The 13,962-nt window shown below is 42.9% G+C and overlaps 1 protein-coding gene across 1 annotated transcript in view; it reads right to left on the bottom strand.

Moving 5' to 3' along the window:
• The window catches only part of b4galt2 (beta-1,4-galactosyltransferase 2), a 183,622-nt gene extending 172,068 nt beyond the window's left edge, over nt 1-11,554 (bottom strand). The window contains exon 1 of the mRNA XM_088349145.1: nt 11,221-11,554. The gene's annotated coding sequence lies outside the window, so the exon portion shown is untranslated. The remainder of the gene's footprint in view (nt 1-11,220) is intronic.
• Between the last annotated feature and the right edge of the window lie 2,408 nt (nt 11,555-13,962).

Genomic DNA, 13,962 nt, shown 5'->3' with positions numbered 1-13,962 from the left:
TGCACGGCCGCTATTGGGAAATGTGATGCACAATGTAAAGCGCTTTGGAAAGTCTTGACTTGAAAAGTGCTATATAAATGTAGATCATTTCATTTTCATTTCATTTCAATCAATCATTAAAACGGCAGAGTTGTAAAATCCTTCCTTCAGTATCAAGGAGAAACCTTAAAGAAAATTGCGTGGTCGAGTACTGTCCAAGTCATTGCAGATAAGATATGCCCATTGAAAAATGTCTTAATGTATTGCACGCATTCAGCTAATTGTATATTATTCTTTACATCGGCTCCCCGAGAGAAGCGCCGACTCCAATCAACTTTGTCTGTCAAGCATCAGTGTTTCCAGGCGCCGAATCTGTGACCTTCTGTCTGTAATTAAACCCTCTCGACAACGCGAACGCCGCTATCTGATGAGCGATAGCGCGGGCGTTACAGCCGGGCGGAAGAGCGCCGATATTGGCTGGTCTCGCCTCGCTGCGCACCAAAGCATTAAGGTTGAGAGGCCAAACCTCTGTGGTGGGCTTCTCTCCGCAATCGACGCCGTCAAGTCCTGAAAATCCAACGCAACATTTGTTAACCACTCCCACTGAAGATCTGTCAGATAGTCCATCCATCCATTATCTGCACCGCTTATCATCAGTAGGGTCGCGGGGATGCTGGAGCCCATCCCAGCTGTCTTCAGGCAGTGGGCAGGGGACACCCTGAACTGGTTGCCAGACAATCGCAGAGCACACAGGGACAGACAATTCGCTCACTCATTCCCACCTAGGGACAATTTGGACGAGCCAGTTAACCTGACATGCATGTTTTTGGAATGTGGGAGGAAACCGGAGTGCCCGGAGGAAAAGCCACGCAAGCACGGGGAGAACATGCAAACTCCACACAGGAGGTTTGATCTCACTACCTCAGAACTGTGCTGCACATGCGCTAACCACTGCGCCGCTTTGCTGCCCTGTCAGATAGTAAAACCTTTTACATCATGCAGTGTTCTCGTTTGCCCGCGTCCCTGCGTCCTAGACGCATCATTTTTGATGGGGACGCATCGTGTCATTTCGCAACTTTTTTGACACCAAATTGTCATTATTACACAATTACTTTTTTAACAAAGATTTACCGCACTCCAAACTTTTCGTCAGGCAGATCCGCCATTGTTGTTTTGGTCTCACGCAGACCTCGGCAAACGAGATCTCGTTGCTTCGAGATGACGTCATTGTTTTGGTGGTTGTCGAGTGAAAGAGAAGTATGCCTCCGTAAAAACAGTTGGTATTAGGTGCAAATCAACAAAAAATTGGTAATTTCTTCAGTGTCGGTAATAAGTCGAAACATAATACCAAAAGTGGTAACAACGGCAATAATTCCGGCACGAAAAAACGGTGGAGAAATTCTTCAGAAGACCGCGAAGGCAAGGAAAACACGTGTTTTGAAGCGAACGATTCGACGAAAGATAAACAAAAGAACTCCTAGCAAGAAAAGGACTTTTCTGCCAAAATGGACTCAATTATATTCCTGGTTACGCTATGAGGAGGATGATAATGGAGGCTACATGTTCTGTGATGCGTGCACCCAGCGTGACAAAAAAACTGGATTGCATAAATCATTTCGCAATACGAACTTTCAGAAAAGCACATTGGATCGGCACAACGACAATGAAAACCACAAATTAGCTATGAAAATTCCGTTGCTGCAATTGGACCTTGAGAACGCATTACAACTTTGGCGGGACCGCAAACCACGAAGAATATATGGAACTGAAAAGTCTGAAGTGATTAAAACTGCATAAACATATAGACTAACATTTCAGCAATATTATTTTGTATAATGTACAATATTTTTGTGAACTGAAAAATCTGAAGTGATAACTGCTTTGTATTACCAATTAAGTGTGATGATTAAAACTGAATAAATATTTAGATTTATATATTTGTTTTTTTACAATTTCAACCTAGGTAACACTAAATTTTGGGGACCCAATGATCTCTGTTGGGACCCATAGATTTTTGAGCATGCGAGTCCCTGGGACCCATCCCTTTTCAGAGGTAAAATGAACACTGTTGACGATTTGTTTTTGTAATTTTTCTAATATGTAAAAACAAGACTTTAAAAAAATGAAAGCAAGTTAAGGGTTTTACATTTTTTTATTTAGTTTAAGACGTTTAAGAAGAGGCCATGAACGCAACTGACGGACCAGGACTACTAGAGTAGTCTTCTGAAGAATTTCTCCACTGTTTATTCGTGCCGGAATTATTGCCGTTGTTACCACTTTTGGTTTTATGTTTCGACTTATTACCAACACTGAAGAAATTACCAAATTTTTGTTGATTTGCACCTAATACCAACTGTTTTTACGGAAGCAATCCCGACATGGTCATGATGAACTTCCGTGTTACCCTCTATAACAGGAGTGGCGAACAAGTTTGACACAGAGAGCCGAAATATTTAACTGTAAGAGTCAAAGAGCCACAACACGCAATGACCTGCCATGACAGACAGACACACACACACACAATTAAAAACATATTATTTCCCATAACACACTCCTCTCCTTACAATACAACAAGTATTGTTCTTGTGTTGATTTCAAGGAAAGTGTCCACCCTCAATACACACAAAAAAACTAAACATGGAACAAGGCAAAGAGCCGCAGTACATAGAAAATATGATGAGGCAAAGAGCCGCATTCTTATTGGCCAAGAGCCGCATGCGGCTCTAGAGCCACGTGTTCGCCACCCCTGCTCTATAAGGTTACAAAGTCACGGAACCCACTGATCAAGTTTGACCTTGAGCGACTCAAAGACCCACATGTGGTCAACAGATTCCGGGCCTTTATCAGCAAGGAGATTGCTCCTTTTCTTGCCTTGGCCGAAGATATCAAAACCCTGACCACCAAGTTCTCTGAAACGATGCCTGAAGCAGCAAAATAGATTGTAGGAAAACACCGGAAGAAGATAAAGCCGTGGGTTACAGACACAATTCTCCAACAGTGCGACACAAGGCGGGAACGAAAGAAGAAAAGAAACAACAAGAAAATCAGAAAACCTTGAGAGAAGCGAAGGAGAAATGATTGTAGACCGCTCGGAGTTAGAAGAGCGCCTCAACAAGAACCATTCATAGAAAGCTTTCTAGATTGTAAAAGACCTCCCAATAAAAACGGGCTAAGGTCAGCAGCAGTCGGGATAAGGCAGGGAATAAACTAACTGAAGAAAAAAAGATCATGGTCAGAATACTGCTCCAAACTCTACAACAAATTTTTTGGGACCATGGCCAACCCAAATGCCCAAACACCCAAACAAGTTAAGCACCTCGGCACCCAAGTCGGTCATGCTTTCGTCCCTCCAGATGACGGGAAACAAGAAAGGGGCCATGTCACTCGGGTCAGGGTGACACAACACGCTCTTCTGTTCAACAGCATGGCCCGACAGCTTTCACCGGTTTACCCCTGCCGCATCATACGGGTGCCCTGCCGAACCCTTAGAACGAGTCTAAAAATCCCACTGACCTTTTACAACACCTCTCCACTCATCCCAATCCCTTCATTCCCAAAATAATAATAATACTAATAATACATTGTATTTCGAAGCGCCTTTCAGGACACCCAAGGTCGCTGTACATATGAGTAGGACACAAGAATAAACGAAGAGTAAAACAAGTAAGTAATAACTAGCCAATAAAACACATTATAGTTAAAAGAGCGGTGTGCGAGGCTTATAGTCAAGAATAGGCTAGTCTGAAGAGGTGACGGGCTCGCAGAATTTCGGAGGTCAGGCAGCAATGAGTTCCAGAGCTGGGGGGCAGAGTGGCTGAAAGCTCTGCTCGCCATGGAACTGAAGTGGGCAAGGGATATAGTGAGATGGAGGGATGAAGATGATCTGTCAAGTCAAGTCAAGTCATTTTTATTTGTATAGCCCTTAATCACACAGAGTCTCAAAGGGCTTCACAGGTTATTACACAGACTATTTTTTCAGACTATTATTACACCATCCCCTGATCTGGAACCAACATGAGGGCAAGGAAAAACTCAAAAACCTCAACACGAGGAAAATGAAGAAACCTTGAGAAGGGACCGCACATGTGGTATCCCCCTTCCAGGATTACCAGACAGCAAAGGATGTATTGTATTTCGAAGCGCCTTTCAGGACACCCAAGGTCGCTGTACATATGAGTAGGACACAAGAATAAACGAAGAGTAAAGCATGAGTAAAACAAGTAAGTAATAACTAGCCAATAAAACACATTATAGTTAAAAGAGCGGTGTGCGAGGCTTATAGTCAAGAATAGGCTAGTCTGAAGAGGTGACGGGCTCGCAGAATTTCGGAGGTCTGGCAGCAATGAGTTCCAGAGCTGGGGGGCAGAGTGGCTGAAAGCTCTGCTTGCCATGGAACTGAAGTGGGCACGGGATATAGTGAGACGGAGGGATGAAGATGATCTGTCAAGTCAAGTCAAGTCATTTTTATTTGTATAGCCCTTAATCACAAAGAGTCTCAAAGGGCTTCACAGGTTATTACACAGACTATTTTCTTCAGACTATTATTACACCATCCCCTGATCTGGAACCAACATGAGGGCAAGGAAAAACTCAAAAACCTCAACACGAGGAAAATGAAGAGACCTTGAGAAGGGACCGCACATGTGGTATCCCCCTTCCAGGATTACCTGACAGCAAAGGATGTATTGTATTTCGAAGCGCCTTTCAGGACACCCAAGGTCGCTGTACATATGAGTAGGACACAAAAATAAACATGAGTAAAACATGAGTAAAACAAGCAAGTAATAACTAGCCAATAAAAAACATTATAGTTAAAAGGGCGGTGTGCGAGGCTTATAGTCAAGAATAGGCTAGTCTGAAGAGGTGACGGGCTCGCAGAATTTCAGAGGTCAGGCGGCAATGAGTTCCAGAGCTGGGGGGCAGAGCGGCTGAAAGCTCTGCTCCCAGTGGAGCTGAAGCGGGCGGGGGGTATAGTGAGATGGAGGGATGAAGATGATCTGAGGGTGCGGAAATGGTGTGGCAGTGTGAAAAAGGTTGGAGAGGTAGGGAGGGGCAAGGTTATGAATGACCATGAAGGTGTAGAGCAGGATTTTGTAGTTGATTCTATGGTCGATTGGGAGCTGGTGGAGTTGCTGAAGGACAGGGGTGATGTGATGGCAGAAATCAGAAATCACTTAATAAATAAAAGCTACTTCGTAACTACAAAAAAGTGCTTATGACAGCATTGTGCTTTTACCGATTTAATGTGACTTCTGTTTGAAATTAGGAGGGCAGCATTAAATTGTGACGCTGCCGCTTTAAAAGAACAAAATAAACATTCTGGAGTGACCAAGTCCAAGTCCATAATTGAACCCCTTTGAAACAATACAATATTTAATGTGATGGTTCAGTTACTTTTTCCACTCCTTTTGTCATTGTTTGCATGCGATCCTTGTAAAAATATGAAAATGTTTGGGTAGTTTTAGTTAAAGCAGACACTGTTTTACTGTTTTGTGTCATTTTGATGACAATCAATTTTTTTATGCAGAACTGTGAGGGTTTCCAATAATGCAGATACCTTTTCATACCACTGTAAATGTTAGCATGCCAAAATGATTAGCTAGCAAGTCGACTTGTCCAACCTCAGCTAGAATGTGCTCCCGCTTGCCCTCGTCCCTAATGAGGACGAGCGCTAGTCACGCATGCTCGACAAGAAATAATCCACAGGGTGAAGAAAAGAGAAAACACACGAGCACAGCGCAAAATGACTCATGTTCCATACAGTTAACCCCCAAGATACGTCATATAAGACGTCTGGTCTGCTTTTGATTTGCGTCATTGCATTGTAAGGAAACCGAAATGCTATTGGCTGAACTCCCTCTCACGATGGCTTTTTTGTCTTTATTGAGTTCCGAATCTCTGTGCTCATAATGTGAGTACCTGAACGGAAACAAGACCCACTTGCGGTTTTATTGAAAGAGAGAGGGAGGGCTGCGCCCACGATCCGGTAGGCTGGGCACGGGAAGCAAGTCGCTCTCGTACTCGGATTGTGATCCGAACACGGAAGTGGATATTCCGTAGCGAGCGATGGCGGTGTAAGGGGCAGAAAACTGGTCGATAGCCGGGACAGGGAGAGCAAGACTTGGTCGGGGTCAGAAACGAGTCGTAAGCCAGAACGGGAGAGCAGACGTGGTTGGGATCAAAAACAGGTCGTAGCCGGAGACAGACAGAATCAAAAAACGGGACAGGTGGGAGTCAGGGTAAAAAAAAGGCTTGCCTAGTATGCACGGAGATTCGCAGACGGACTGACAACAGGGCATTGACAGGACAGGGTTCAAATAGTGACAGGGAGCCAATCAGAACCTGCAACGGTTGGCGCCAAATGAGCAGGCACAGGTGAATCGCATTGGTAATCATGACACATAAAGACTTTGCGGGTCCCTGATATAATACTGTATTTTTGTCCCAATGGATCCTAAGGTTTGCAGTGATGATAATGATAGAATCAAAAACATCTCATCTCACTAGCTGCACCGCTTATCCTCAGTAGGGTCGCGGGGGTGCTGGAGCCCATCCCAGCAATCATCGGGCAGTGGGCAGGGGGACACCCTGAACTGGTTGCCAGCCAATAATCAAAAACATGATAACTAATAAATACAAAACAAAATACCCTCGTTAATGAAAATGGATGTAACCAATCGACAATCAGGACAATTATTAAGAATAAGAAGGCGATCAAAGCAACAAATTCTTCTAAGGGTATGACCCGCAAATAGAAAATTTTAAAATCAATTTTGATTATAATCCGTTTCCTCCCCCTCTGCATCCACCCACTGACGCCACTGTACACATTTAAATCATGCACACACCAAAGTTAAATAAAATGTGCTTTTTCCTTGCATGCATTTATACTGTATGTCACAGTTGCCCAATTGGCCCCGCCCGTGTGGCGCCAGCTGCAGCTTGTTGACAGATTGGCTCCCTGTCAGTATTTAAACTTTGTCCTGACAGTCCCTTTTTGTCGGTCCGTCTGCGAATCTCTGTTTTTACACGGCAAGCCCTTTTTCACATTTCCCGCTTTTTTGCTCCTGTTTGTCTCCCACTACAATCCTTTTTGATCTTGACCACGTCTGCTCTCCCGTTCCGAATTACAACCTGTTTTGATCTCGACCACGTCTGCTCTCCTGTCCCGAATAACAGTCCGTTTTTTATCTCGACCACGTCTACTCTCCTCTCCTGGCTTTCGACTTGTTTCCGATCCCGGCCACGTTTTTGCTCTTCGATGCCGGCTACTGACCCGTTTTTTCCGTTCCCGACACCGCCATCGCTCGCCATGGAAGTCCCACTTACGCGTTCAGAGCGACCTGCTTCCCGCGTCCAGCAATCCCCGGATCGTAGGCGCAACCCTTTCCATTTCTTCTAATAAAACTGGTGAGAAACGTTACTCGAGTGGGTCCTGTTTCCGTTCTGGTCCTGACACTGTAATTCAATCATCCTGTACAAACATATTATACATAAGTAGTATTTACTACATGTGATTTTCTTACCAATGTTTGATATGTAGATACAATTTCAATGCTTTAACCTCAGGTAACAGATGTTTGAAGCGTATTAGCTAATTAGCATAGGGTTTCTGTCCACCGCTATTTGGCAATTTTACTAAGCGATCCCGTCCTTAGAACAGATGATGTAGTATCTCGGGGTCTGTTGTATTTATTGTAACAGCGATTTTGCACAGTAGACATAAAAAGTAAATGAAAAAAAAAAGAATGAAAACAAAATCCATACACAAATGAATAACAGAACATTAGCAACCAAAATTGGCAACAGCTACAGTAAATATTGATCTCGCTTTGATTACTGAGATGAGAAAAGGGACAAATTAATTAATAACAAAGACAAGACAGCTGAAAAATGACATCAATTTAAAAAAAACTCATCTATGAAAAAAATGTTTTTTTGTCCACGAGAGGGTACCAATGTGTCTATTTTGTGGATCCGAAATAAACAAATTTTGAACACTGTGGATCGTTAGAATTTGTTTGCTTTGTTTGATCTGAATATTTGTCATGTTAAATCGTTTTTAATTATAGTATAATTACGTACAGACACTCCCCTACTTATGACCATTGGACTTACGAAAACCAGTAAATAAGAAAAAAATATTCGGAATGTCGAAAAATATCCAGACATTACTTTAAGTGAGATTTTGTATTGTGTGCACCTTTTTCCGAGTACAGGACATTATTGTAGTGCTTCTTTCTGCCACTACCGGTGAGCTCACCCAGCAACCACCCCGAAGAAGAAATCCGGCCTCCTCTTCCTAGTTTGTGTCTATACTGTATCTCCAGCGCACTAAGAACTTTGACATTTTTATTGTTTAATATCTCGTTCATCTATTCCATATGGTTGGTGTAAAGTGCAAAGAGGAGGTGAGTCGTTTCTTTTGAAATGAAAGTGGAATAGGAAAGCTTGATACGGTTGAGACACAGAAACAGACAATTTTGAAATAATTCAGTCGAAAAATTATTGTGCAGGCTTGAATCCATGAGCATGATTTCAATCAATAGAATAACTGCCAATTTGGAGAGCGGAAATTGACCTTGATCCATCAACTTTGAGACAAATATCCTTTCAATTGAATGCAAACTCCACACAGGACGGTTTGATTCCATGACCTCAGAACTGTGCCGCTATCTGGGATTGTATATGATTTTATGCATGTATGCATGTACATATATTTATATTTGTTTTGTTTTTGTAAAGGGGTGAGAGCAAATAAGCTATGCTTCTTCTCACTCCTTTCCGAATGTCTTTTGTTTTCTATTACTGTACTTTGTTTTGTGGTTTATGTAGCTTCCTCATTTTACTTTTTTCCATTTTTACATGTTTCCATTTTCCGAATTTCTTTGACAATGATCAGGAAGCCGCAATGGTTAGCGTGTGTGCGGCACAGTTCTGAGGTCGTGAGATCGAATCTTCCTGTGTGGAGTTTGCATGTTCTCCCCGTGCTTGCTTGGGTTTCCTGCGGGGACTCGGGTTTCATCCCACATTCCAAAACATGCATGTCAGGTTTATTGGCCGGTCCGAATTGTCCCTAGGTGTGAATGAGCGAATGAGTTGTCTGTCCCTGTGTGCCCTGCGACTGGCTGGCAATTAATTCAGGGTGTCACTTGCCTACTGCCCTAAGATAGCTGGGATGTGCTCCAGCACCCCCGCGACCCTACTGAGGATAAGCGGTGCAGATAATGGATGATCAGGAAGCCTTGCACTGCTTGTAATGCATATTCAGAATAAATAAATGACAACAACACAACAACTTCCAAAGTGACGCCATAATTCTGTGAAGTATGGATTTACCTGAGGACCATAGTAATGGAAAAATCTGCACTGCACTGAACGTAAAAGTCGGACAACTAAGGAACTTTTTAGATCACTTTCTCATCTGGACTAAAAGACAACAAATATTTCAACCGTGCAACTTCACACCATAGGAGAATTTCATCCAATAACACAATGACTTCCAGCATTGCTCCAATCCTTCTCTTAAGAGATCCTGTGTCAGAAACGAGAGAAGCGTCAGATGGCATTACCATTCTCTCTCTCCAGCCTGCCCGCTTGGGTTAGGCTTCCTCCTGACAAGACATCTCTGTTACCCCCAATTTCTATTTTTTATCTTCATCTAATATTGGGATGATATGAGAGAAAAAAAATAAGCTTAAATATGTAAAGCATTTGAAAAGTAAGCATCAGAAAAACTATAGATTACCGTAAATTCCGGACTATAAGCCACTACTTTTTTCCCTAACTTTCATCCCTGCGGCCTATTCAAGTGATGCGGCCAATTTATGTGATTTTCCTACGGCCGCTAGCGGCGCTCGAGTGTTGCTACCATTAACTGCCCTGTCAAAGCTATGTTATTATTATTAAAGCTTTGAAAACTCTCTCGGTGTACCCTCTTTCTTTGTAAATATGTGTAACCCATGTATATTTTGTATTTGCAACTGTATATTTTTGTTTTGTATTTATTTTAGACAATTATTCTGATATGTTTTGCACGGGTGAACGAAAAATGAGGGGTGGAACAAACGCGGGGTGCCGAGTTTAAGTGGGGACCACTAAAGGTGAGGGACAGACAAGGAAAGAAGAGGGGGTAAAAAGTTGGTTAAAAAAAAAAAAAAAGGAGTTGCGTGAGTAAATGTGTTTATCTGATATATTTTTCCCACCCTTACCTTTGGAAATATACACTTTTTTCCTTGGATTACTTTCAACGGGACCCGGACTCTGCAGATCTGCATCAAACCTTAAGTACTGGTATCGTTTTCCGTTCATTTTGCCGGCTGTGATTTTTGGTACTGTGTACTTTAATGAAGAACTTGAAGTCGGGTTTGGGTTAATTTTGTGTTTGTGTTACATGTTTAAATGTGGGCGCATGCGGCTTACATACAGGTGCAGCTTGTGTATATACAAAATTGGTTTTCCTCTTAAAATGTGGTGGGTGCGGCTTATAATCAGGTGCGCTCTATAGTCCGGAATTTACGGTATGTTCATTCATGTCCTACTTGATCAAACTGCATAGTGCTTCATAAGCTAATTCAAAACTCAATTTGCGCTTTCAAATTGGTTGACAACCAAAAGCTTGCCTTTCAGTCAACTAGTTAATATTACTAAAGTGAAACAAAGATTCATCACGGGGGTCTTCTTGACTAAAGGCTCGACTAAAGCACAACAAATATTTCAACCGCGCAACTTCACACTAATGGAGAATTTCATCCAAAAACACAATGACTTCCAGCATTGCTCCAATCCTTCTCTTAAGAGATCCTGTGTCAGAAATGAGAGAAGCGTCAGATGGCATTACCATTATTTCTTCCCAGCCTGTGTAAAAGTGGAGCTGCCCGCTTGTGTTAAGCTTCATCCTGAGGAAGACCTCCACATCCCTGTTACCCCCCATCACCACAACCTGGTAGGATTCCAACAGAACTGACCCCTGGAAGAGTTATGATACAGAGCCAACCTATGACCTTTGCATTAAAGCAAATATGATATTTTGTAGGGGGGTAAGATTGGAGGGTGTATGGTGGACTTTTTAGCAGGGGACGAAGGCTAGCATGGCGGGTGGAGAAAAAAGCAGTGTATTAGGTGCTTGAGACCAATGCAACAAAAGAATTAGCAAGCAAAAACAGGGTAAAAACATGCGAAATAAGAAGCTCGAGGAAATCGAGGGGGGATGTAGAGAGACAACGCACGTCTGTCTCTTACCTTGTCAGACGAATTCTTGCATCTTTGTGTCTTCTTTAAAATGTAAAAAAGAAGAGAAAACTGATAATCATATGTTGAGTCTTTTTACACCAAATTTATATACATATTTAGTAGCAGTCGAGGGGTGAAAAATGTGAGAAAATTACAAAAAAAAGAGCGCGGTGTTGTTTAGCTAGCCGTGTCCGCGACGTCGTCGTCGTTCAAGCGAAAAGGAGGTGAGTAAAGAGGCGACGTCCTCATGGTTCGGCCGTCATTTTGTGGTGTTTTTCGGACGGCAACGGAGAAAAAAAGAAGAAAGCGGAGCGAAAAGGAGGAAGGATGCGAGGATGCTCCTCTTCCTCTCTAGAGCAGGTCCTTCTGCTTCGCTTTCACTATCTACGGAAGCCCGGAGAGGAAGCGAAAGGGGAGGGAGGAATAAAAAAATCATCTTTTGTTTTGATTACAGTTTCGGCACTTTTCTTTCATTCTTTTGTTAACAAAGATTTTTTTAAACGACAACAAAATTCAAAGATTGATGAAAATAGAAAATGTACACTAATAGACAAAACAATTGTAAATTTGACAGTACCCTCTCCTCCTGATATTGAATTTTAATTTCACATTTAGAAATAAAACAACGGGGAAAAAAATCAGTCATATACCATGGAAGTTCAGTTTTTATTTTTTTCGAAATATATTTTATTTTACTTTTTGTTATTTCTGACTTGAATAATTTGGTGGGTCGTGGAGTTGAGGGAGGACGGGTAGACGGGTAGACGGGTAGACGGGCAGACGGGCAGACGGATGGATAGGTGTTTGTTTCGGTGGATGGATGGATGGTCTGATAGGCATGGTTGGTTGGACAAATGGACATACTATTGGGCGGACACATGGATTGATGGATGGACTGACTAACTGGCTTGGTTAGATGGATGGATGGATGCATGGATGGATGTAATGGATGGATGCATGGATGGATGGTCAGACAGGCATGGTTGGTTGGTTGGACAAATGGACATACTGTTGGACGGACACATGGATTGATGGATGGACTGACTGACTGGCTTGGTTGGATGGATGGTCTGACAGGCATGGTTGGTTGGTTGGTTGGTTGGACAAATGGACATACTGTTGGACGGACACATGGATTGATGGATGGACTGACTGACTGGCTTGGTTAGATGGATGGATGGATGGTCTGACAGGCATGGTTGGTTGGTTGCTTGGTTGGTTGGACAAATGGACACACTGTTGGGCAGGCACATGGATTGATGGATGGACTGACTGACTGGCTTAGTCAGATGGATGGATGGATGGATGGATGGATGCATGGATGGATGTAATGGATGGATGCATGGATGGATGGTCAGACAGGCATGGTTGGTTGGTTGGACAAATGGACATACTGTTGGACGGACACATGGATTGATGGATGGACTGACTGACTGGCTTGGTTAGATGGATGGATGGATGAATGGATAGATGGATAGATGGATGGATGAATGGATGGATGCATGGATGGATGGATGCATAGATGGATGGTCAGACAGGCATGGTTGGTTGGTTGGTTGGACAAATGGACATACTGTTGGACGGACACATGGATTGAGGGATGGAGTGACTGACTGGCTTGGTTAGATGGATGGATGGATGGTCTGACAGGCATGGTTGGTTGGTTGCTTGGCTGGTTGGACAAATGGACACACTGTTGGACAGACACATGGATTGATGGATGGACTGACTGACTGGCTTAGTTAGATGAATGAATGGATGGATGGATAGATGGATGGACTGACAGGCATGGTTGGTTGCTTGGTCAAATGGACATACTATTGTGCACACACATGGATTGATAGATGGACTGACTGACTTGATTAGATGGATGGATGGATGGATGGACAGATGGCAAATGGTTGGTTAGTCGAATGAATGGATGATCTAACTTTGATTTTACCGTTAAAAAATCATGAGTCGTAACTATCCCAAATCATGTGAAGATGAAACCAAAAACGACCTTTCACATTACATGTCCTGAAGATGTGTTTGTGCTTTGAGGGAGTTTACCCGTTCAAACCGGGGGGAATGATTAACAATTGGTAATTCCCATTCACAGTTTGTGATTGGTCGATCCTGAACGCAGCCCCGCCCCCAGGTCTACACCCACAATGCCTTTATTTCTTTTCCTCCTTTTTTTTCCGATTGAGTTGCACAGGGAACAATTCTGGTCAGTGGCAATTATCTCTCTGAACTTCACGGTACACGGTTCCCTTAACTGCATGCGTCGTCGGGGCACCAATGTGGACACAACTATGGACAGCTTTCTCCACTGTTGACGGTTCCTGGCCTGTTCAAGTCAAGTCACGTTTATATACATAGCCCTTAATCACAAAAAATGTCTCAAAGGACTGCACAGGATTAGAATTACCTGATCTTAAACCAGCTTTCTCCATTGTTGACGGTTCCTGGCCTGTTCTTGGGTTGTGGCAAAGTTGGTACCAGTCCATTCCTTAATGTTATCAGCCCAGTTCTTTTTGAGCATTCCTCTTCTCCTGTGTCCTTGGACTGTGCCCTGGAGAATGATTTTGGCCAGTCCTGATTATCTTGTGCAGGGTTGGGTAGGGTTACTTTAACTGGATTACTTTCAATTACTTTTGGATGACTCCAATATCAAATATGCTAATAAAAGACAAAAGAAACTAAATAGGAATCAAATGATGACTCACAACACGTGGTAAGCTTTCTCTCCTGGTTTTGATCTCTTTG

The sequence above is a fragment of the Urocampus carinirostris genome, chromosome 1 (genome assembly GCF_059441175.1).
Source record: "Urocampus carinirostris isolate Australia breed hairy pipefish chromosome 1, RoL_Ucar_1.0, whole genome shotgun sequence".
Taxonomy (NCBI): Eukaryota; Metazoa; Chordata; class Actinopteri; order Syngnathiformes; family Syngnathidae; genus Urocampus; species Urocampus carinirostris.
The sequence above is the reverse complement of the archived record's forward strand: the minus strand, read 5'-3'. Positions and strand labels throughout refer to the sequence as shown.